The sequence below is a fragment of the Myotis lucifugus genome, unplaced genomic scaffold (genome assembly GCF_000147115.1).
Source record: "Myotis lucifugus unplaced genomic scaffold, Myoluc2.0 scaffold_122, whole genome shotgun sequence".
NCBI classification, from domain to species: Eukaryota; Metazoa; Chordata; class Mammalia; order Chiroptera; family Vespertilionidae; genus Myotis; species Myotis lucifugus.
In genome coordinates, this window is record NW_005871170.1 from 3,107,184 (window position 1) to 3,131,480 (window position 24,297).

Sequence of the window (24,297 nt, forward strand, 5' to 3'; positions counted from 1 at the left end):
GAATATTTTACTGAGCTACTGAAAGCATATTTTTATTTTTAAGCATAAGAGCATTTCAACAAGATTTCTGTTAGTATTGCTTTTTGTAACTACTGATTCCTACATTTTCATGAAAGAACATTTCAGATTTTTGCAAGTGATCCACATGTGGTTTAAGGAAATTAGTATTTACCAGTTATTTGGAATAATTTTATATAATTTATAATATTGAGACTTTGTGTTCTATATTCCTATTCATTTCTTCACTTGTTTATTAATGAGAAAGGTGTTTTGAAATCTCTTGTTATGATGATGTTTGTAAACTTACCATTATAATTCTCTAAAGTTTCATTTTATATACTTTGAAACCTTATTTCAGGCACATTGAAGTTTAAATGATATGTTTTGGTGAGTTGAACCTTTTACACTATTGTGTGTGTATCTCTGGAATGTTTTTTGTCTTAAAGTATGTAGTTTCTGACCTTTTTTTTCTTAAAGTATACAGTTTCTAACCATAAATATAGCCCAATGCATGCTATCTATCTATCTATCTATCATCTATCTATCTATCTATCTATCTATCTATCTATCTATCTATCATCTATCTGTCTATATCTATTTATCCTATGTAAACTACAGATATCTAGATTTTTAAAATTTTAGTCTGAAATGCCCTGGCTTTTAACATGAAGTTTATTCTTTTTGAAGTGGGTGGGACTAATAATACATTTGGATTTATGTTCTCATGTATCCTCTGCTTAATTTCTATGCTGGTATTTCTTTTTATTTTAGTGCTTAATAATCTGAAATTAATCTCTTTCTCATCCAACAGTCATATGAGAATATTTGGACTCCTATTACATTTTTATTATCTCAATTGCCATTATTTTCTAGTGGCTTTTTTTTTATAAACCCCACAAAATAGATATTATAGTTGTATTAGAGACCCGGTGCACAAAATTCATGCACAAGGGTGGGGGGGGGGTCCCTCAGCTCGGCCTGCACCCTCTCCAATCTGGGACCCCTCGGGGTATGTCTGACTGCCTCTCGCAATCCGGGACAGCTAGCTCCTAACTGCTCACCTGCCTGCCTGCCTAATCACCCCTAACCCCTCTGCCTGCCTGCCTGATCGCCCCTAACCACCTCTGCCTGCCTGCCTGATTGCCCCTAACTGTTCCCCTGCTGGCCTGATCGCCCCTAACTGACTCTGCCTCACCTGGCACCCAGAACCTGGGCTTTCCTCCCTCTGGCTGGCTGCTGGCACCCAGGACCCAGGTCAGATTCGCCTGGGCCAGACACAGCTGCAGGGGATCGTGGGCCAGCAGCTTTGCTGGGACAAGACTGCGGGGCATGTGGCTTGTCCCTCTCCCAGGCCACAGCCTGTCTGGTCTCCATTCCTCTCTTGCGAGCTCATTTGTGCCTGGCTAGTCCCCATTCCTCTCTCCCCAGTATTAGAGTGTCTGAGCAATTAGGGCATGACAGTGTGAGGGCATGAGGGTGTGAGTGTGTGATGACCATTTGCATATTAGCTCTTTATTATATAGGATATTTTAAGTGTCTTTTTAAAATGTCAACCCAATTTTCTACTTTCTTCTCTCACCTTTCTTGTTTTTCAGACTTCCTTTTTTTCTCATTTTATATTTTCTAAATTAAATCTTACAGGTATGACTTTATTGAGCCTCTATTAATAGTACATACTCAATATTTATTTTTTCCATGTTCTTTATTTTAAAGGTATAATTTCCATTTTATTTTTTTCCAGAAAACTTTTCTTCAGTCCTGAAAGACTTAGCTCCTTACAAGGGCTTTGGTGGAGGTCCTGGGGCAGCATCCAGAGGTCTAAATAGAGGTGGGGTGTTCGGTCCTTGAGGGCTACCTGGGAATGATTCCTGACCACCATGCTGTGAATGACACAATTCACACAGTGGTGGAGTTTCACATGCAGCTTGGGAAGAGCTTAGGGATGAAGACACTCGCTTTGGAAATGTCCCTAACAGCTGCGGCCTCTACTGTGTTTCTAATGATGAACTCCTTAGTGGCCGTGTCCTTGGACACACATCTAGCGCAAGAGAAGCAGTGAATAGGCTGCACATGGCCTCGGCCTTTTTTGGCACAACTGTTGTTCCTCCTTTTCTTGGTCACCTTGGAAGCAGGACATGAGCAAGGCACCCATGTTCTTAAATTATAATAACTTGACTCTACATCAGTGATTTTCTACTGGTGTGCTGCCAAATTTTAGTAATTAGTTTATGTACCATGAGATGAAAAAGGTTGAAAATCGCTGTTTATATAGAAATCTAGCTTGATGGTTATTTTTCCTTAGCACTTTTGCTATTATTTTGCTCTTTTCTGGCTTCTGTTATTAAAGTCGGCTGCATGTCTAATTTTTATTTTTGTCTCTGTTCTTTTAAGACTTTCTTTTGTCTTTGATGCTGTGCAGATTTTTGTATTATGTCCAGAGATGAATTTTTCTTTATTTATTCTGCTTTAGATATATTAGAAATTTGAGAGTTTGCATTTTTAAATTATAAAACAAACCTTAGCAATATTTAAAAATATTGACTCTCCCCCATTCTTCTAGTTATTTTTTCTAGTATGTCAATTATTGAATGTTAGGTTATTTCTTTTCATTGCCCACTCATTATACTAGCTCTTTCATATTTTTTTCCTCTTTATTCCTCAGGGCTTTTTCTGTGTAATTTCTCCAAATTTACCTTCTAGTGCACTAATTTTGGCTTCAGCTTTGTCTTTCCAGCTGTCTTGTTTAGTAAATGTTTAATTTCAGTTACTATATATCTTATTTCTATAGGATATATATATAGTTATTTTTCAGATACAGCTCATTTTGATAGTCTTATTCTTTTGAAATAATTCCAATGCTCTCATTGTTTCAACATGCTAAATATAATTAATTTCTAGTCAACTCTGTATCTGATAAGTCCGATGTCTGTTGTTTTTGTGGGTTTGCTTTTGTTTGTTTGTCCAAGTGTTAGTTCATGGCTGATACAATGTGGTATTTTATTTTTAATTGTGGGTATTTAACTTTTGATTGCAGATGTTCCAGTAGGCCTGAGTTGAAAATGGTTCCTCTAAATATGGATTTATCTTTGTTTAAACCAGGTTCCTGGAGTCACTAACAATGAAGTATTCTTTAAAAATGATTTTTAGCTTGTTCATATAAATAGTATGAATTCTAGTCCAAATGATACATGAATACTGGTTTATGATTATGAAGTCTTAATGAGGACTTTCCCCCCTCTATCCCAAGTCAAGAAACTAATAGGCAAATTTCAACTCCATCTTCCTATGTGGTTTTTTTCCCTCTTAGTTTACTATCTTTGCTATCTGTTTATAGGAGGATCTAATCTAGCATCTATTCTGGAAAGCTACAGTGGGCTTGGTCTCCTGATTTCCATGAAAGAATGGAGCTATATGACATAATGGTTGGGCAGATGGCCCTTAAGACCATTGCTAATTTCAGTGCTTGGTTAACTCTGTATTTAATATTTCTAGATGTTTTCAGCCTTTCGGGATAGCCATCAAAAGCATATATGCATAACCCCTAGACACAGACTACTGGGAGGTGATGCCCAGAGGGAAGGGGGTGTGGTGGGGGATGGGTAGAATTGGGGGGGAGGATGGGGACATTTGTAATAGTGTCAACAATAAAAAAGTTATTAAAAGAAAAAAATGGAGCTCAGTTATATAATTATTTAAAATATATATTAAAATAAAACATTTTATAATAATAATTTGAAAATTATTTTCTAAACATATTACTATTGTTTCAATTTAGGAAGATAAAGGGCTAAGAATCTCTAATGAGAGAAAAAATCAAACTTTTCCCAATTTGCTGACCACAGGAGAACAATGCACTTAGAATTATTACCTGGCCAGGAAAACCAAATCAATATTCTAGTTCTGAGAATAAAATTTTTAACTTGAATATTTTTTTTTTACCTTATTTCCCTTATAGTGGCTTAGCTTTAGTATACTTAATGCATAGAACAAAGGGAAGGAATGCAAGAAAACCTGAATGTCTTGTTCCCTTAAAACTGACATTAACTAAAAGACTGTATATCATCACACTGGTTTTCAAGTATTTTCAAATGTTTGTGTTTATTTATCTACTTGTGAAAAAAAAGATTACTTATAAAAGGGATAGTACTTTGGCAGTAAAATAAGAGAAATCAGCTTTCATTCTAGGGAAATGGTGTGTATATCTGATTTCCTTTTAAGCAATTTCAGACTACTGGATATATGTATAATGGTGGCAATTTTTAATCATTGAAAATAATAACCTCATGTTTTTATTAGTCCCTTGGCTTTACTAGGACATTTAAATAATGCTTTAGTTAATAGTTTTGTTGTTTTTAGTGAGAAGGAAACAATATTTTCCTATTATTCAATAAAATCATACTGCCTCTTAATGATCTGTTATCAATGTGTTTCTTGTCTTCTTTTATTCTGCATAGTGTCTGCCATTTAGAATTCAGAAGATTAATGATTATTTTTAAAGAATTGATCATAAAATTCTAGTTTGGTTATATAGCTATCATCTAATGCTTTATTCTCTATAGTCTTTTAGAATGAGCATATTTTTAAAAATATATTTTATTGACTTTTTACAGAGAGGAAGGGAGAGGGATAGAGAATTAGAAACATTGATGAGAGAGAAACACTGATCAGCTGCCTCCTGCATACCCCCTACTGGGGATGTGCCTGCAACCAAGGTACATGCCCTTGACTGGAATCAAACCTGGGACCTTTCAGTCTGCAGGCCCACACTCTATCCACTGAGCCAAACCGGTTAGGGCTAGAATGACCATATTTTTAAGCTTGTGCTTCATTTAATAGAAACCATACTATTTGGTTTAGAAGATAAAAATATTCATATTTATTATTTACAAAGGTAAAATGCAAAACTGTAGTGAATTATTTTATAGCTTGGATTTAGTGCCTTATTTTTTCTCACTGCTATGAGAAAACTAGAGGCCCAGTGCATGACATTCGTGCACTTGATGGAGGGGGTGGGGGTCCCTCAGCCTGGCCTGTGCCCTCTCGCAGTCAGGGAGCCCTCGGGGTATGTCTGGCTGACGGCTTAAGCCTGCTCCCCGCAGTCATCCTTAGTGCTGCTGGGGAGGTGGGCCACTGCATTCCCCAGCTGTCAGCCTGGCTTGTGGCTGAGCACCCTGGCCACAAGGGGGCAGCTCCTGTGTTGAGCATCAACCCTCTGGTTGTCAGTGCACTTCATAGTGATTGGTCATTCCACTGTTTGGTTGGTTTGCATATTAGCCTTTTATTATATAGGATAGCTTTGTAAATGTCTGTCTCTCTTAGAGTGTGTACCCTGGGGTCAGTATGGGGATGCCCTTACTTTTGTCTGGGTTGGAAACTGGTCAGTGTGTGTTGTGGGGATTCTCTGAGTCTCAGCTGTTTTGCATAAAATATAGCTTGGATTTTGGTTTTATGTCACTTGATAAGAGTACATATTATCTTATTTAAATATTGATAATCTGCAAGATTGTTAAAATACACAGGTTTTTAAATTCAATTTCTGTTTGCTTCTTTTGTGAATTATCCCACTTTTTAAAAAAATCCTCACTGGAGGATATTTTTCCCATTGATGTTCAGACACCATGGAAGGGAAGGAGGAGGAGGGGGAGAGAGAGAGAGAGAGAGAAAGAGAGAGAGAGAGAGAAATATCATCATGAGAGAGACACATTGATTGGTTGCCTCTGCCTCCCGTACGCATTCTAACCTAGGCCAGGGATGGAACACAAAACCGAAATACATGCCTTTGACAGGGAATCGAACCGGAGATCCTTCTGTCTATGGGCTGATGGTCTAACTGAGCAAAACTGGCCAGGGCAACTACCATACTTTTAGTAGAATTCACAATAATATTTTTCTTCAAAGAAAGAGGTACATCAAAATTATGTGGCTTTTAAAAAACTTACACTTGATTAATTTGGTTCCTCAATTCTTTCCTATTTGAAAAAGCATAAATCATGGACATAATGGGGGTACATAGAACAAAATTATCATAAACCAGAACAGCATAATGCATTTAATAATCCCTCAGAAATAAAGTCCTACATAATGTACAAAAGAAAGTGATCTTAACTAAAATATAGCCATTGTGAACAGAAATTGGGTTCAAGCTGACAAACTCATGGTCATATTTCTTTATTATAGTGGCTGAGAGGTGGAAGGGAGAAAGTGGAAGGAATAATATGAGCATATCACATCATAAACTGATATACTAACTCCAATGTTAATAACCTTTAAAGAGTCTTAAACTTAAGAGATTGGTCCTTTGACATTTGATTTTTTCATCTTCTTCCTCTTTATTTCACTGGTTTTAACATTGGCTAGATTTCAGAGTCACTAGAGTAATTTTTTAAAATTAAATATGACACTCCTGTACTATTGAATCATAATTTTTAGGATATCTGCATTTGTAAAAACTCCCCTAGATGAATATGATTATTATGGAGCACTGGTCCATTTTCTATTAATACCACCTAAAATCTCTTCCTTGTGTTTGTACATGAGTTCATGTCAAAATAGCAATTAATTCACAATATTCCATTTCCCAGTTAACTATTGATATAACCTACACAGGTAAGATCTTGCCAGAGAGGTGAAATACATATTAGTAAATCATCTCCAAAATAAGGAATAAATTGAATTTTTGATGAATTCTGATGTCTAAATAGATGTAGGTGAGGAAAGTCATAGTCCTGACTTTGAAAGCCTGCAAAGCAAATGCTTCATGAAGGACTAAGAGGTATCATTGATTATAGCAAGTTTCTACATCGCTTCCTGTACATTTATTGCTCTTGTCAGTTTTCTAAGTAGAAAATACATTTGTGACCTTCATACAAAGCCCTGATTAACAGGAAGCTTGTGCAGAAAATGCCCTTTTTGGTATAGCTCTGTATATATGGAACTCAGTCATGAGAGAAATACATTCTTGGAAAAATATTAACTCATATTCAAATAGTTTTGTGTTCTTTTTAAAAAATGTATTCATCTGGAACTTGTTAGCATTTCAAAGGAGAGAAGTCACTCACTAATTAGTATTGGAGGTGGTGAGAGAAATAATGTGTGTGTGTGTGTGTGTGTGTGTGTGTGTGTGTGTATGTGTAGGAGGAGATAGAAATTAAGGAAGAGTAGACTTTTTCTTTATTTAATTCCCATGCTCCCACACCACTTTTCTCAGATTTAATTTTCTTTGTGAGGAACTTTCTCAGATACAATAATAAGATTTTACTTTTTTCTACAAAATCTGATGTTCATTTATTTATTTGATTTACATATAATGCAGAACTGCTTTGTTCTCTTATCTAAGTCATAAGTCTACTAAATCTTTGATAAATTTAGTCTATTTTCTCTAGATTTTTGAATGTGTAATAGATCTTCTAGAACTAATGCAGTTTATTACTGCAATAAGTTCTAAATTAAGGGACTCTCTAATAGTGCACAGTGACAAGATGGAGGGAGTTTTGGTGCCCTTTAGAGTGGGTTCAGAAAGTCCAATGAGGAATTATCTGTCAAACTATTTTATTTAAAAAGGAAAGGGATGCCAGCCAGACCAGCCAACAAACAAACGAACAAATAAAAACAACACAGCAACATAAGTGCTGTGGTGAAGGTGAAGCAACAAGAACTCTTATGCATTGCTGGTGGGATGGAAACTTTGGAAAACTTTTTCCAGTCTCTAGTAAAGCTAAACATGAAAATACCTTATGATCCAGTAATCCCACTCTTACGTATACACCCCCATACATTTCTGCTTATGTATGCAAGAATATGTCTAAGACTTTTCAAAGCTGCCTTGTAGTGGGTCAGATATATTTCCCAAATGTTCATCAACACATCAACATTCAAATGAATAAGCAATTGTAATATACTCAGGCATTGGAATAGTATGCAACAATAAAAATGAACAAACTACAAATACACAAAAGAATGGATCAATCATAAAATATAATACTGAGCAGAAGACATACATGATGGAATATATTCTATCTGAATTGAATTACATCAATATAAAACAGGCATAATTCAACCATATTTTAGGTATGCATAATTATATAATAAAACCTTAAAGAAAGACAAAGATATAGATATGCATTTCAGGAATATTGGTTACAGATGTAGGAAGGGAGGATTTATATTCAAGAAGGGACAAGTCTGGGATTCTGTTATATTATGTTTTACCATGAGTGTGTATTGTGTTGCTGTTTATTTCAATAGTTCATTAAGGTGCATATTTGTTTTATGCACTTTTAAATGGACAGTTGACCGTTGAACAACACAGGTGTTAAGGTCACTGACCCCCCACAAGTTGAAAATCTCCCTGTAACTTTTGACTCTATAGTTGGCCCTGTACATCTGTGGATTCAACCAACCATCGATGGAAAACAGTATTTTCCATTACCGTATGACATCTATGGTTATGAGTCCACAGAGGTTGGGAATCTGCAGTTGGGAATGGAAAAATATTGTTCTCATCAGCATTTGGTTTAATCTACAGATGCAAATCTTGCAGATATGAAAAGCTGACTATATTTAATCTGCCTGTAAGTGGACCTGCTTATTTCAAACCCCTGTTGTTCAAGAATGAGCTGTGTTGTATTTGACAATTTAAAATAAAGTACTTGAACTATTTTTAAAAAGGAAATTAAGGGACAACCACAGGTGTTGATGTGAAGAAAGTTTCAGGGTCTGACTTGAATTTACAAAAGAAAGGACAACCTCTGCTAATTGCATTTTGCTCTTTACCCATCATGCTGGGTCTTATTATCACACATGAGGCCAGCTAAGCACGCTGAGGAGACCCCCTGACATAATTTCAGGGGTGAAATGAGGTTGGAGAGGAAGCTTTAAGTCTGAATCTCATAATTTGGGCCAGGGTAAGTTAGATGCTATGGTTACTACAGCATCGCTGTGTGTGCGCACGCCTGTGCATGTGTGTGTGTGTGTGTGTGTGTGTGTGTTCATATGTTAATTCTATTCTAGTGTAATGAGGGAAGTGCTGGAATTCAGCACCAGCCAAATACCTAGTGTGCACTTCAACCCCTAAGCATAATGAATGTAAAATGCTGGTAGTAATAGATAGATTGAAAGAAAAACGCCTTCATCTTGGCATGCTAGAGATTTGCAATCACATTTGGATTCTCAAAGTGCTGCTTGATTGGAGATTAATGTGTGGGAGGATTGACCTTTCTTGCAAGAGCCATTGTTTTTGCACTAAATGTGTGAAAAACAAATTTCAAATAGCTGCCCTATTGAACTTCTCTTGTGATTCATATTATCACCCTTTTAGATTTCTCAGCAACAATGGCACTTATTAAACTCATCGGGTCTTTTTTTCTTCATCTCATCTTCTAAGCACTTTTGTTTTTCTTCCAGTGGATAGAATTTTATACCAACAGAAAGCTTAATTTCTTCACATTTCTCATACTGTCACCATACGATTTTCTGATTGACTTGTGCTGGAGTCCCAAGCATGTCCGTTTTAGAAAATCAAGGAAGCTTTTGGGATCATTGCTATAGAGGTTGTTCACTAATTCCTAGGGGAGAGGCCAATATTTTATTTTCTCAGCAGTAGAATTGATTGGTTATATATTTTCTAAATAGATCTTTCTCCAGACTTGTTTTTTTCCATAATAAATGTTTCCTATATGGTGCCTTGTATACAATTGTGATGGTTTTTCTTGTTATAATTATCAAATTGCAACATGGTAGATCTGGGTTTGGGTCAAATTCTTAACCTCTTTAAAATTATTTAGAAAATGAAAGAGAAGTGATCTCACTGAACCTCACTTTGAAGAATCTATGAGGAAAAAATGACCCAAACTACTTTCCACACTATTCTGTAGTTCCAGCGTGGCTCACTGTATTTTAGGTGCTGTTGTGACTTGAGGCTGGGATGGAGTGTGAGGGAGGTAAATAACAGTCTTCCAAATCAGGGTCAAGCAATTACTGCTCTTTATGTTTCTGAGGTTCCTCTGTATTTTATGCAGGCTGGGATGTCAGTAAGCTTCTTTTCCGTTATGTAAGCTGTATTTAATCTTATAACAACCTTGATATATGTAGCTGATTTGACTTATTTTAAATATTTGGGAGATATTTAGAGCATTGGAAACTTCCTCTTCAATAGTAATGAATGCAAACAGAAAAATCAAACCTTCATAAGAGAACTTTTACCAAATCTAATCAACTAATAAACAATAATATACCCCTATAGTATGTTGAGACATTTTGATGTTAAATGAAATCTTTTAAAAAAAATTAATTTTAGAGAGAAAGGGGGAGAAAAATATCGATTGGTTGCCTCCCATACATACTCCAACTGAGGATCAAACCCACAACCTTGGCATATGCCCTGACTGGGTATCAAACCCACTACCTTTTCGTGTACAGGACGATGCTCCAACCAACTGAGCCACACCTGCCAGGGCTAAATGGTATCTTTTTCTGTCTCACAGGACCATTTCTTTTTTGAAGTCTGGAATGGGTAGAAGAAATGTAAAAAGGCTTTAACATGTTTAAATTTTAATTCTGCGGTTTAAGCTTCTTAAAAAGCATTTCTGAAGGCTTTCTGTTTCAGTGTTTCATCTGTATTATTCACATAATTTTAAGAGCGCACCAAGAAGTATATTATTCTAATAAGTACATACTCATTTTTCCCCTAGAAGCTTTATCTTTGAAAATCAGTCTTTTGTGTGTGTTGTTCTCCCTAAGGCTGACTTGTAAAAGCAACATCCTCGTAGTCAGTTTCCTTTCTTTTCATAAACCCGTTGGGGAGAGATTTTGTCAGTTACCCTGCATTTAAAAATGGCTCCTTGTTCCTGAAGAATCACATAGACAAGGGCACATACTGACTTTAAACAACCTTATGAGAAAATTGATGGGACATTTGAACTATTAAAAATCATCTCACGGGGTGTTTATAGAGACTCTTATTCTGAGAATAGATAGACGTATGCACACTCTTCAGTGTCACTGGGGAGTCTGAGTAACATGCCATCCAACCGGACAGTGATGACTTGTTACCTGGTCGAATATGAGACAAAGTGACCAACTTCCTGTGATACTTTTGCTGCTCTCAAAAAGCTGCCTCCCTGGATGGTGGCCTTTGTCATGTGTTAACTTGTCTTACCTTGGAGAGGAGACAAGGGACCTGCCACTGCCATCAGGTTGTAGTTCATCCTGGCTCCATCAAGATGTTTTCCAAGTCGGAAGCTAAATGCTGACCGACACCCTTGAAACTTTCTCAGCAAAAACATGAAGGATAAAAGGTGGACCACAGAGGAGAGAGAATATTGGGGAGAATTCTTGGGCATTTCAGCATCAATTGAACACATTTGAAACCTGTGCGAAAAACGTGACCCCTAGATTGAGTTAAGGACAGACATTGGGGAGATGCAGAGATATATATGATGTGGGAAGAATGGTGGGTTATGGGGATGTAGATAGTGTAGGGAGATGAGAAATAGACTCAGAAGAGCATCTTCTAACCTTGCTAACATAAACTTTGTTAATTATGAATGTAAAGATGCTTGAAATGATGCCTCCCACTCCATGATTCAGTCTGATTTCTCTGGATAATGTGTATACAGTGGTGTGGGTGACAGGACATGTTACATAGGGATACACAACAACCTCACAATGCTGGCAGGATGCAATTTAGTAGGTAATCTTGTTGGGGCTAGCCCTGTTTCTGTCCCTGTGTCTATGTACATAGAGTTAGATATCATACACACACATCTACACACGTGTACACACAAAGAAACCACTTGGTGGTGACACACAGGGATTTTCCAGATGCTAAAGAAAAGTGGACAGAACACACATTCATACTATTCATCATATTAGTCAATGGCAGGGTGGCTGAGCCATGGGGTCTGCTCTGTGTCTAGGGCTGAATTTTCAGTGGTATGTCTGAGGTGAGAAGCTTAGATTGACTAGTGACCCATCTCAGCCTGTGCAGCTGATTAATAAGTAATTGTCTTATAACCAAGTGTTGAACTCTATCCAGGCCTGTGGATGGCTAGCTTATTTTCCCCTCCTGAAGTTCAAGGCTCAAAAAAATTTATCTTTGCTTTCTATGATGCATAAAGGAATTTAAAGAAAACTGCTGAAAGCTTGTTGGCAACTTGAACTGGAAGGAAGGTAGGTCCATCTTTCGTAGGTCCTCACTCTCTGTGCCCCTGTGATGTGTGGGTCCTGACTCTGTAGAGGAGCAATTTGGCAATGAAGAAGGAATTTCGGTGAAGAGGGTGCCAATGATTAGATGGAGGTGTGAGTTTTGGTTCTTCTGCCATAGGCCCTGGACCCCTGCTGGCAATTGCAGCACTGATTTCTTCCTGCAATTCTGTGGCTATAAAACTGAGACCTAGGAATAATGGGAGGAGGGAAACCATTCATCCCCTGCTTTGTATGGTAGTAGGCAGAAGTTGTGACCACTGGGACTCACTGGATGCTGTTTTTCCTTAGAGCTACAGAAGATGCTTTATTTTGAGTCATCTTTGAATCTGCAGTTTTGCCTATTCTAGTGCTGGATCTTTAGAACAATCCAGAGTTAATCAGTCTTAAGCAGAATATTGAAATGAATAACATTTGTTTGGGAGGCTTGTTGCTCCCTTGTATTTACGTTTTAATTTTTAAATGCCTTTTACTCTGTTTGGTGTCACCCTAATTTCTCAGATGACTAATCATTTCATGTAGCTAGGGATCCTTCTTCAAAGTAGCCAAAAACATCAGGTAACAAAACCACAGCTCTTTTTGGACACAAAGATAGCTGAATTTCTTCATAAAATCTAGAAGCATTTGCATTTTAAAAATGCGGATCCAGTTGCTGAGAAAGCCAGAGGACCAGACCTGTAATGACAGATTGTTGTATTTATTTTATGTCTGGGTAAAGGAGATATTTGGGGTCAAGGAAAGTTTCCTGGATCACACCCTTTTGGCACTTATTTACTTGTAAGGTCAGTTCCTAGTCATAGATGTGATGTATTCCAATGAAAGACATTGCTCTGCAAATGAAATGAGGGTATCAAAAGTACCTGAAATTTTCCCATGTTCAAATGAAAGTTACTCTTCATCATATAATTTTGCTTTTCATTTTATCAGCAACCTCTAAAATGCTTTCCAAGGGTTATTTTAAATGATGATTAATTACAGGCAGGCATTAAAGCGATTTAAAACAGCTTGGGCCTCTTTGAGGCTGGTAGTTCTAAATAAGGAGATCTTGAGTGGTTTCCATTGCAGTCATCACCACCACCACCATCATCACCGTCACCATCCATAATAACAGTTTACATGTAAATGGTACCGCTTCCCAGAGAGGTCAGCGTCTGATAACTTGATTTCTCTCACATCTTATTGATGACAGAGGACAGTTGTGGTTTACGAAATCATGGTAATTATCATGCTCTACATTCTGGCTGTCTAGCCTTGCTGATGCCTCAGCTCTCTCTCCTTGCCCATTTTCTCTGTCTAGAGTTGTGTAGCCACAGCTCAGTAAATGGAAGGAACCACGCAACCTTGAGTCTATGCAGAGCAGAGCTATCTGTCCTCCATCAGTTGCCACTCAGCCTCATCTTGGGAAACAATACACTTAATCTCAGTTCATCCTCTGTTTGTTGTCTCACCCTTTTTTCTTCAGTAATTTCCAATTTCTTTTTTGTTCTCTTTCCTCTCCTAGTATTCCGCTGCCTCCCCCATCTCCATTCTCTGTATGTTTTCTGTTTCACCAGCCAGTTCGGATCTCTGTTGTTCCTTAGTCTGTCCTATCTTGGAAGATTATACAAGATAAACTAGTCACATGGAGATGCATGTAGAAAACAGCTCTTTAACTTTCAAAAGAGGGGAAGGATATACCCTGCTCAGTTTTTAGGGTACATGTATTTTTAATTAATTGATATTTTTCTACCTTTGGTGACTATTAGCATGTATTTGGCCACTTAGTTAGGTGGAAGTGACTATTTTATTTTCTAGTTCAGCTTCCTTATCCTCCCTCCATTTAGGTTCCATCAAAATTAGAATAGAAGGGGAGATCTGGAGGGTTTCAAGGCAAAGCTTTTGGGGTGGATAGGTAAGAAGAAGAATTGAAGCCTCTGTGATGGTCAGGTGCATGCATCCAAGCCAGTAGAATAATAGCCAATAGCCCTGCTGGTTGCGCACATGCTCTATGCCAGCCACTGTTGAAAGCACATTATTTATACTAACATAGGAGATAGGCATGGGGAGCTCTTAATTATTAAATTTCCTGTATTCTATGACGTCCTTAGTTTCTGCCTTTTTGTACTTGCTTTATTTCTCCTAAGGTTCTTCATAAAAAAATTTTCCCCCATGTTTTCAAATTCCTCATACCTGAAATATAAGGGTAAGGATTCTCCCACACCTTGGGCAGGGTTGAGAAGGTTGCTATTACAGTGGGATGGCATTCCCATGAAGGGCAGATTAAATTGCAGCATTAAAACATTAAATTGGGTAATAAAATGAATCTTTCTTGGTTTAAAATGTTCTTTTTAGTCTATTTTTTTTGTATTTCTGAAGATGTTATAAAAAGAATAATTCTTTGGTAAAAATTGAATTTGACTAGATTCTGATAGCCCTGGGGAATTTGGGAAGAATTGGTATCCCTTGAGCAAAGTTTCTATGGTGCTGGGTGGTTCTGCCTGCTGGCTGGCCTTTATTCTGGTCACTCTCAAAACAAAGAACTTCTTCCAGGCATACTTTTTTGGGAGATATATTCATTTTTGAGGGAGGAAAACATTTTTTAGATGGTCAGAAGTTTGCAACAACCTCTTGTTTTTTGAGAAATGGTATATCTTAAAACTAAAAGAAAACAAAACTACACACACAAAACCACACAACAAAAACAAACAGAAGCCCAGAGTACTTACAAAATGTAAGAATTTTTTTCACACGATAGAAACTTAATTCTCTTGGCCTTTACTGAAGAGTTGTTTTGATGTTCCCCTCTTTTTTCAAAACAACCTTTTATATTCTAGTGCTTGCAAAAAATACCTTTGATTCTCCCTTGCTCTCTTTCACTGAATTGGAAATTTTGGTTCCATTCTCTTAGCAGGTAAATAGCCGTAAAACCATTCATGGTCCTGTCAGGGTAGAGAAGAGCTGAAAAGCATTACATATGTTCCAAGTTACGAGAGGCCACTCTTATGCTGTTTTCAAGTGGTTCCTTCCCCTCCCTTCTTCTATTAAGGGCTCAGCCACAATAGAGCTTTAATCAGCTTCATTGATTTAAAGCTAATTTGCACTTGGCTTCAAGGTTAAGGTCCACAGCACAGGCTGAAGACCTTTAAATCAGGAGTCAGAATGAAAAGCCTTAGGTATATCATATTGTCTGCTGTGCATAAGAATGACAGCTCTTGATGGCTGAGAATTAACTATTGGGAAAAAAGGCACAAAGCCAGTTTTTCTTCCGTGTTAATATAACCTCTGCTGGCCAAGTAACACAGCCTTGCTATCAACATTTCTGCTTCATCATGTAAATTGATAGAGTTGGCCGAAAATACTTTGGTATTGTGATGTTTGCAGCCGTCAATTTCTGCTTCGTTTCAGTTGGATTTCAACCTAATTGCCAAACTGATTCCATCTGTAATAACTTTTAACATTTATTTTTCCCAAAGGGAAAAAAATGTCTTGTCTGAATTCTGCAATTAAGAAGGTGATGAAATATTCAATGTATGTCTACACTCTGACTAAATTCTTTTGTTAACTTTATCAGATAAACTATAAAATATTAACCAGGCTCACTGTTTGAGCATGTGCAGATGGCATGATATTTACCAGACATGTTTTCAATACACATTTAATTTTATAAATTGAATTAACTATTACATGGCTAATTTTTTCCTCTCTTTTCTAAATTGATGCAACAAGCAACAGCATTGTTGGCTGTATGTACTATACTAGAACATTTGCAGATAATTACATAAACTTAGCTGTGTATATAATAAATAACATTTCCTGCAAACTTAACCACATGAAATCAAATCAAGCAGAAATAATGCTATTTTCTAAGCAAAATTATGCTGACTAGCAATGTGCTGGTTCTTTACAGGCTCTCTCTCTTTCTCTCTTTTTATTTTGACAGCTAAGTTTTTCAAATTTTCTGGAACATTTAAATAGGTAAGTTAATTTTACCCACCTCTCTTATCCTTCACACAACTGGCCTTAAATATTCATAGCCATATCCTCTCTGCTATTCCCCAATATACAAATTTAAATGGACACATAATACTTCATTTCAAGCAGATTTTCTCAGAATGTGGTTTGGACTGAATAAAGGCCAAATTCTTAATCATGATATAAAGCTATCTTTAATGAAGCACCATGTACCCTCCCTTCTAACTAATGAACAAAAGGCTTGGTTATTGATGAGCTGGTAAAATATCTAAATAGGTCTGCCTAGCTGAGCACAGGTTCTTACAAAGCTATTCTTCACTCAGCGCCATCAAGGATTTCATGATCTATCTAGTAAGGACAAAAACATGAAAGGAAACAGTTATAATTCAGTGTGATACATGTTATATGGAAGGTGCCCTGTAGAGATTAGAGAAAGAAGGGAGTACGGCTAATTCTGGGAGTCAGGGAGAAAGTGATGGAGGCGATAAGGAGTTAGCTGAGATTTAAATGGTTGTCCATGTGGACCGGGGCACAGGAAAGGACACTCTAGACCAGTGGTTCTCAACCTTCTGGCCCTTTAAATACAGTTCCTCATGTTGTGACCCAACCATAAAATTATTTTCGTTGCTACTTCATAACTGTAATGTTGCTACTGTTATGAATCATAATGTAAATATCTGATATGCAGGATGGTCTTAGGCGACCCCTGTGAAAGGGTCGTTCGACCGCCAAAGGGGTCGCGACCCACAGGTTGAGAACCGCTGCGCTAGACAGAGAGAACAGCCTATGTGAAGTAATGAATGTTTGAATACCATGACAGATGTGTGAAAATGCAAAGACTGTAAAGGAGTAGTGGGAGAGGGAGGGTAGAAGAGGAGAAATAGGAGGCTATCTGCAGTCCCGACTCTGCAGGTGGTATGAACAGGTCCTGTTGATGTCATGATTCTGTCTATGGCCCATGCCACCATAGGAACAGGACTGCTGGAAACTATGTGACATCAGGCAAAAAGAGTGCCATGGACAGGACAGAGGCAGGGATGGGGGTGACTGGATTCCTGAGGTCCCCAGAAATTACTTAGAGAGCTGCATCTCAGGAGCAGAATGGAATTCAGCTATGTGCAGGATGGAGAGGGCACAATTTCCAAAGCAATTCATTTTGAATATGAGACCTTATTTTGTACCATGAGTCGGTGAGTAGGGACTCAACATCTACAGGCATATATCATATTCAAGTTTATACCAACTCCAAAGCTGTGGAATCATTTAATCATGTTTCACTTTGCACTCACTGCCTCTCCCATTAATTGACTGTGTAAACATAATTACTTCAAGTATCACATAGTATAAAATGATCACTTCCAGAAAAAGAGCAAGGAATTCTACCCATGACCAGGAGTTTGTGGTTAAGCCCAGAGAATTCAAGGGACCAGAGGTGAATAAGGATTTCAATAGCTTTTACTGGAGTTGGGGACACAAAACATGAATACATCATATTTCAAATAAGAAAAGCATCAAATTACTCAAAAGAACACAATTTAGCATCAGAGGGGATGGCTGTAGATGCAAAAAGGGTACTTATAACACTGAGGCAATATCATTGCATGTACTTTTTTTCAGAATCTATCAGTCCATAGTAAGGTTGACAACTCACTTCAATTTGTTCATGTAAGTTAAACATAAAACACATGTTTCATAGATAAGCTGAGACAATAATGATGGGTTAGCTCAAGGGAGAGAAGGGAGATGAAGCTCAAAAGACACTTGTGTAATGGAAGTGCAACACAAAATTGGGTTGAAGCTAACATTTGTTCACACAAAGGAGCAGCGATGTACACAAGGACTGAATTTTCAAAAAAGCAAAGAATGAGTTTGGGGAAACATTGTTTTAACATCACTGCCTATTTTCATCATATTGCATTAAAACAATAGTTTTTAATTCCAAGGTAACTAATATAATCTCTTACTACCACATTTAATTTACAGAACATTATTGGCACCATCATCATTATCACCCTCAAGGGCAGCCTCAGGCAAGACTGCAGAAGACCAATGCTCAGCACCCCCAGGCTCCCCTTTCAACCTTCTCTGCTTTAGCCATGGCTGCCCACCCATGTGGGCCTCAGAGTTATTACCACCTCCCTCACAATCCCCTGTGGACATCTGCTCTAGGAAAAGCAAACAAATGTATTCACACTGTGGTGCTAAAACATGAGATGATTAATTTTAACTTTGTGCAGAGCATTCACATTATCACTATGGGCTGAGCCTTTGACTAAAGGAAAGACATTGACTTGCATGTTGAGGCTTAAAATAGCTCAGAGAAGAAACAGGCCTGCAGAGATTGATCTTTCCTTCAGCCCTGAGCTCACATTATGGACATAGTCACTTGCTGTAGCTACTGCCTTTGTCATCTCTTATCAACAGTCTTCTGGTTGGTCTTTTTTTTAAAAAATATATTTTATTGATTTCTTACAGAGAAGAAGGGAGAGGGATAGAGAGTTAGAAACATCGATCAGCTGCCTCCTGCACACTCCCCACTGGGTATGTGCCTGTAACCAAGGTACATGCCCTTGACCGGAATCGAACCTGGGACCCTTGAATCCACAGGCCGACGCTCTATCCATTGAGCCAAACCGGTTAGGGCTGGTTGGTCTTTTCATTTTCAAGCTTTTCACCATAACAGGACCTAGAAAGCTAAAAATTTATAGAAGCATGTATGTCAGAATTATATTTTATTTTATTTTATTTATTTTTTATTGCTTAAAGCATTACAAAGGGTATTACATATATGTCCTTTTTTTCCCCTGCCCTTGACAATACCCCGGCTTCCCCTACCCCCCAGTGTCTTATGTCCATTGGTTATGCTCATATGCATGCATACAAGTCCTTCGGTTGATCTCTTACCCCCCTCCCTCCTGCCCCCCAACCCTCCCCGGCCTTCCCGCTGCAGTTTGACAATTTGTGTGAGGCAGCTCTGCCTCTGTATCTATTATTGTTCAAAAGTTTATAATGGTCTCTATTATCCATGAATGAGTGAGATCATGTGGTATTTTTCCTTCATTGACTGGCTTATTTCACTTAGCATAATGCTCTCCAGCTCCATCCATGCCGTTGCAAATTGTAAGAGTTCCTTCTTTTTTACAGCAGCAAGAATTATATTTTAATTACTACCTCATTCCTGGAGTTTGTAAATTGTTTATCAAGACAGATTGGAATGTTTAACCTAGTAATAGTTAAAATTTCTTTTATAACCACTGAAAATATACCCTCTCAGTGGGCTATTCTAACTTATTTCTCAGTAATTTCTCTACACTGTCCAAGCCAACACTTACCCACTAAATCTGGAAGTTCTTCTATACAGTCATGCTCTGCATAATGACAAAATGACCAACCATATATATGACAGTGGTCTCATAACATCATAATGTAGCTGAAAAATTCATATTGCCTAGTGACTTCATAGTCATCAGAACTTGGTAGCAGAAGGCATTACTCAAGTGTTTGTGGTGATGCTGGTGTAAACAAACCTATTGAGCTGCCAGTCATATAAAAGTCTAGCATATATAATTATGTATAGTGCATAATACTTGATAATGATAATAAATGACTTGCAGCTGGTTTATATATTTATTATACTGTACTTTTTATCATTACTGTAGAGTGTATTCTTTCTACTTATAAAAAAGCTTGTTTTAAGAGAGTATGTCATGTTTCCTTTTTAGCTTGATTTAGTCTCATGTTGTTTGGTTCATCATGGCCCCTAAGCATACAAAATCCATTGCTAATGTTGCCAATAAGAGGACACATTAAGTGATTGACCTGGAACCAAAATTAAGAGTGAATAAAGACTACAAAGGTGGAAAATCCGTGATGGTACTTGCTCACCAGTCAGGCATGTCCCATTCCACCATAGTTGCAACCTTGAAGAACAAGAGCAAAGTGATAGAAACTATTAAAGGATCTGCTTCATTAAAGACAATGAGACGAACAAAAATTTGAGAAGGGCCTATATCAGACATGAGATACTTTTAATGACCTGGATTGAAGAGCAGACACAGAAGTGTACCCCTCTCAGCATCATGAGAATCATTCTCAAAGCAAAACGTTTGTTAGCAATATTGAAAGAAAAAGCTGGGTGGTTGATTAAGAATTATTATTCATTCCATCATGTGAAAGTGAATGGTGAATCTGCTAATGCTGATGCGAAGGCAGCTGAAGAATTTTTGGAAACTCTAGATAAGCTGACTGTGGAGGAAAATTACTTGCCAGAGCAAATATTCAATATTGACGAAACCTCCTTATTCTGGAAACAGACACCTGAAAGAATTTTCATCCAAAAGGAGGTCAAGTCAATGCCAGATTGCAAGGCTTTTAAGGACAAGACAATGGTCTTGCTTTGGGACAATGTTGCAAGCTACAAATTGAAACCCTTTGTGGTCTGCACAGTGAGAACCCCAGGGCCTTCAAGCACATCAATAAGCACACACGCCAGTGAACTAAAGGAGCAATGAGAAGTCATGAGTGACTCAGCTCCTCTTCCAAGGTGCCCTCCTGAATTGCTATGCAAGTGAGATGGAGAAGTACTATTTGGAGAATAACATACTTTTCAAGATTTTGCTTATTGTTGATAATGCTTCCAGGACATCTTCCTTTTATTGGTTATCTTCATCCCAATATCAAAGTGAGGTTTCTCCCTCCAAACACCACCTCTTTGATCCAACCAATAGCTCAAGGAGGACCTATTTTAATGTCTATCACCCAAGGAGGACTTTGTTTAGGCTATTGCTTTAACTGAGGAAGACACTGGTGCACTTCTGGAAGGCTTATAACATCGGTGACTGTGTCAAGAACCTTGTGTGGGTGTGGAGTGATGCCAACAAGGAGTATTCTATATATGGAATCTGGAAGGGTACACTCAAGCGGTTCATCTATCACTTCCAAAGATTTTCCAAGGGTGAGGAGATTGCAAAAATGAACAAGGCTGTGGTTGAGACAGCAAACAACTTTAACCTGAGTGTGGATGAGGATGACATTGAGATCCTCCTAGCATTGGTTCCTGAGGAACTGAGTAAAGAGGAATTGTTGGAGCTAGAACAGGAACACATAGCTAACATAGAGACAAGAGAAAAGGAAACTGCTGGAGAAGAAAAAGAAGAACCCCAAGTAAATTCACAGTGACTGGGTTAGCAGAAGCTTTTGCAAACCTCAACAAGCTCCTTAAAATGTTTGAAAACAAGGAACCCAACACCAAAAGGTTTTCATGAATAGAAAGAACTATTCATGGTGCATTAACTGCTTATAAGTATCTAGGATGAAAAAAAGAGACTACCCAAGCAAAGCACCGTGGACATTTTTCTGAAAGAGTCACATTTCTTCAAGAAGAGCCTCAGGCAGGGCCTTCAGGAGATGTTCCAGAAGAAGGCACTGCTCCTACAGGAGAAAAGATGTGGAGGTGGAGACAGTGATATCGATGATCCTGACCATGTGTAGGCCTAGGCTAATGTGTGTGTTTGTGTCTTAGTTTTTTGCAAAAATGTCTAATAAGTGAAAAAAATAAAATAGTTAAAAATAAATAAACGCTTATAGAATAAGGATATAAAGAAAGAATATAACTTTGTACAGTTGTACAATGTGTTTTGTCTTAAGCTAGGTGTTATTACCAAAGAGTTGAAAGTTAAAATGTAGAGTTTTATAAAGTAAAAAATGTTACAATAACTAAGGTTAATTTATTATTAATGAAAGAAATATTTTTAAAAATAAATTTACTGTAGCTTAAGTATTCAATATTTATAATGTCTACAGTAATGTAATGTTCTAGGCCTTCATACTCATTCATCACGCACTCACCCAGAGCAACTTCCAGCCCTGCAAGCTTTATTCATAGTAAAAGCTTTATGCAGGTATACAATTTTTAATCATATTTACTGTATTTTTTACTGTACCTTTTTATGTTTAGATACACACACACTTACCAGTGTGTTACAATTGCCTACAATATCAATACAGTAACATGCTGTACAAGTTGGTAGCCTAGGAGCAATAGGGTATGTCATATGGACTAGGTGTGGGGTAGGCTATCCCATCTGGGTTTGTGTCAGCGCACGCTGACGTTGGGAAAATGACGTATTTCTCAGAATGTATCCTATTATGAAGTGACACATGACTATAGTTTCATGCTTGCCATTCTCTTTCCTCTAACCTGTATCTGTTTTTTTCAGAATATAGACTCAATTTTGCTCAGCCATCTTTTCTTCTTAACCCTGCCCATCCTCAACACTCACATTTCCTGTACAATTTTATAGCTTTCTACAAGTTTTAAGGCTTATTATTAGCTATTTCCTGATGCATTGTTTGGATGAGCTATTGGCTTGCATGCCTTAGTAAACGAGGAATAACTAACATCATCATGATTGCTTCCTTTTATAGAGCCCTTATTACATGCTGATATCTTTTGTACATTGTTAATAATTCTACCAGGTAGCTATCTTTATTCCTGTTTCATAAATGAGAAAACTGAGGAAAAGAGAGGTTAAGAAACTAAATTTAGTTAGTAAGTGCAGAGCAGGGATTTTAGTCCTACTCTCTTTGTTGAAATACTGCCTCTCTATCACTTTCCTATTATTCGCATGGCACTAGTCTATGTAGGGGAAAGGCTTGCTTTTGTTGTCAAGAATTTCTTTTATGAGTCTTGAAAGCCTAGTAAACATGGCTTTCTTAGGACCTGCTCTTTAAAATTAAAAACTTAAGATTTAGATACTATTAATGTGACAGGCATTTGCAAGCACTGCTTAATTCACCTCACATCAGTCTCTGGTCACGTGACAGTAATATAATTTCGCCCAATTATAGCCACAGAAGAAACTGACAACCTGATGCCCTGGGAACTGAGTCCTACAGTTAAATTCTCCAGCCCTCATTTGGAAGATTTATGCTATCGTGTTGTTAAAATGTATTCCATAGCATCAAAAATACAAAATCATTCCTGGTAGTTATACATTTCTACTTATTGACCACATATTTATGTACAAACTTGTCTGGGTAACGCGTAGAATAGACTAGGAGATAAAATTAAAAGGAATAAAATATACTATAATTGCATTTGTGGCCAAGGGACCTACATTATACAGCAACCAGCGTGTAATAGTGTACTTCATGTTCCATGATTTACCTTGCTGATAATTGCTTTGCACTCCTAATAAATTAACCCACAGAAAATCCATTCATCTGCATCTTCTTTTTATGCAGAGCTAGAGAAAAAAGGACTAGTATAGCAATTTGAGTGGCAATCATGCACTGATTGTAGAAAAGAAAGTAGCATGGTGAGAGTCTTAAGCATTCTGAAAGCATTTCTCTGTAAGAAAAGAGGAAGGGAAAAAAAAGAGAGGGCTTTTGTTAATTAAGTTCTGTTTTTCTGTATTATTTGTGATGGAGAATGTATTATATTCTAGCTCAAAAATCCTTGTTTAATACAATATATTTCCAGCCAGATATTTTATTTTAATGTTATTAATTTGTTTTCTTTAAATATTCATAGAACGTTCTCATTGTTATGTTTAGGATTCCTGGAAGGAAAGACTGTGTAAATATGCTATTGCATTCCTATGGGATTTCTTCCATAAATATAATTTCATAGCAAATCTCACATTTTAAGCTGCCCATTCTTTTGTTAGATTCTGTAATCAAAATAATTTTAATACTGTTTCTACTTTTATTCTAATACTTTATGTACTTTCGATATTTTATGTTCTGCCTGTGTCTTGATATCACACAGCTCACTTGATCTTCATGGTCCACATGGTAGAGTGGAAAGGACGGGGAAGGAGTTAGGAGACAGGATTTCTAGTTTCCCTGCCACTACATTGGGTATAATATTGGCCTTATCATTTTACTTATCTGGATCTCAGTTTTCTTTATCTTAATATAAGGGATTTATAGAGGATGATCTGTTAGGTCCTTTACAAATTCCAGGACATTCAGAAAAGCACACTGTGGGTGATTAAGGTTCACAGAGCAAATCACCTTCCCAGCTTCACAAAGGTGGGTCGGTGGGAGGAGGACAAGAGCTAGCTCTGCTTCAGCAATGTGCAAACGTAACACCCTGACTGACCTGACTGCAGGAAACAACTGCAAATGCTGTTTAGTATA

At 37.4% G+C, this 24,297-nt stretch overlaps 1 pseudogene; it reads right to left on the bottom strand.

The window, feature by feature from the left end:
* Positions 1-1,775: 1,775 nt before the first annotated feature.
* On the bottom strand, positions 1,776-9,501 carry LOC106697967 (annotated as a pseudogene).
* Positions 9,502-24,297: the final 14,796 nt, after the last annotated feature.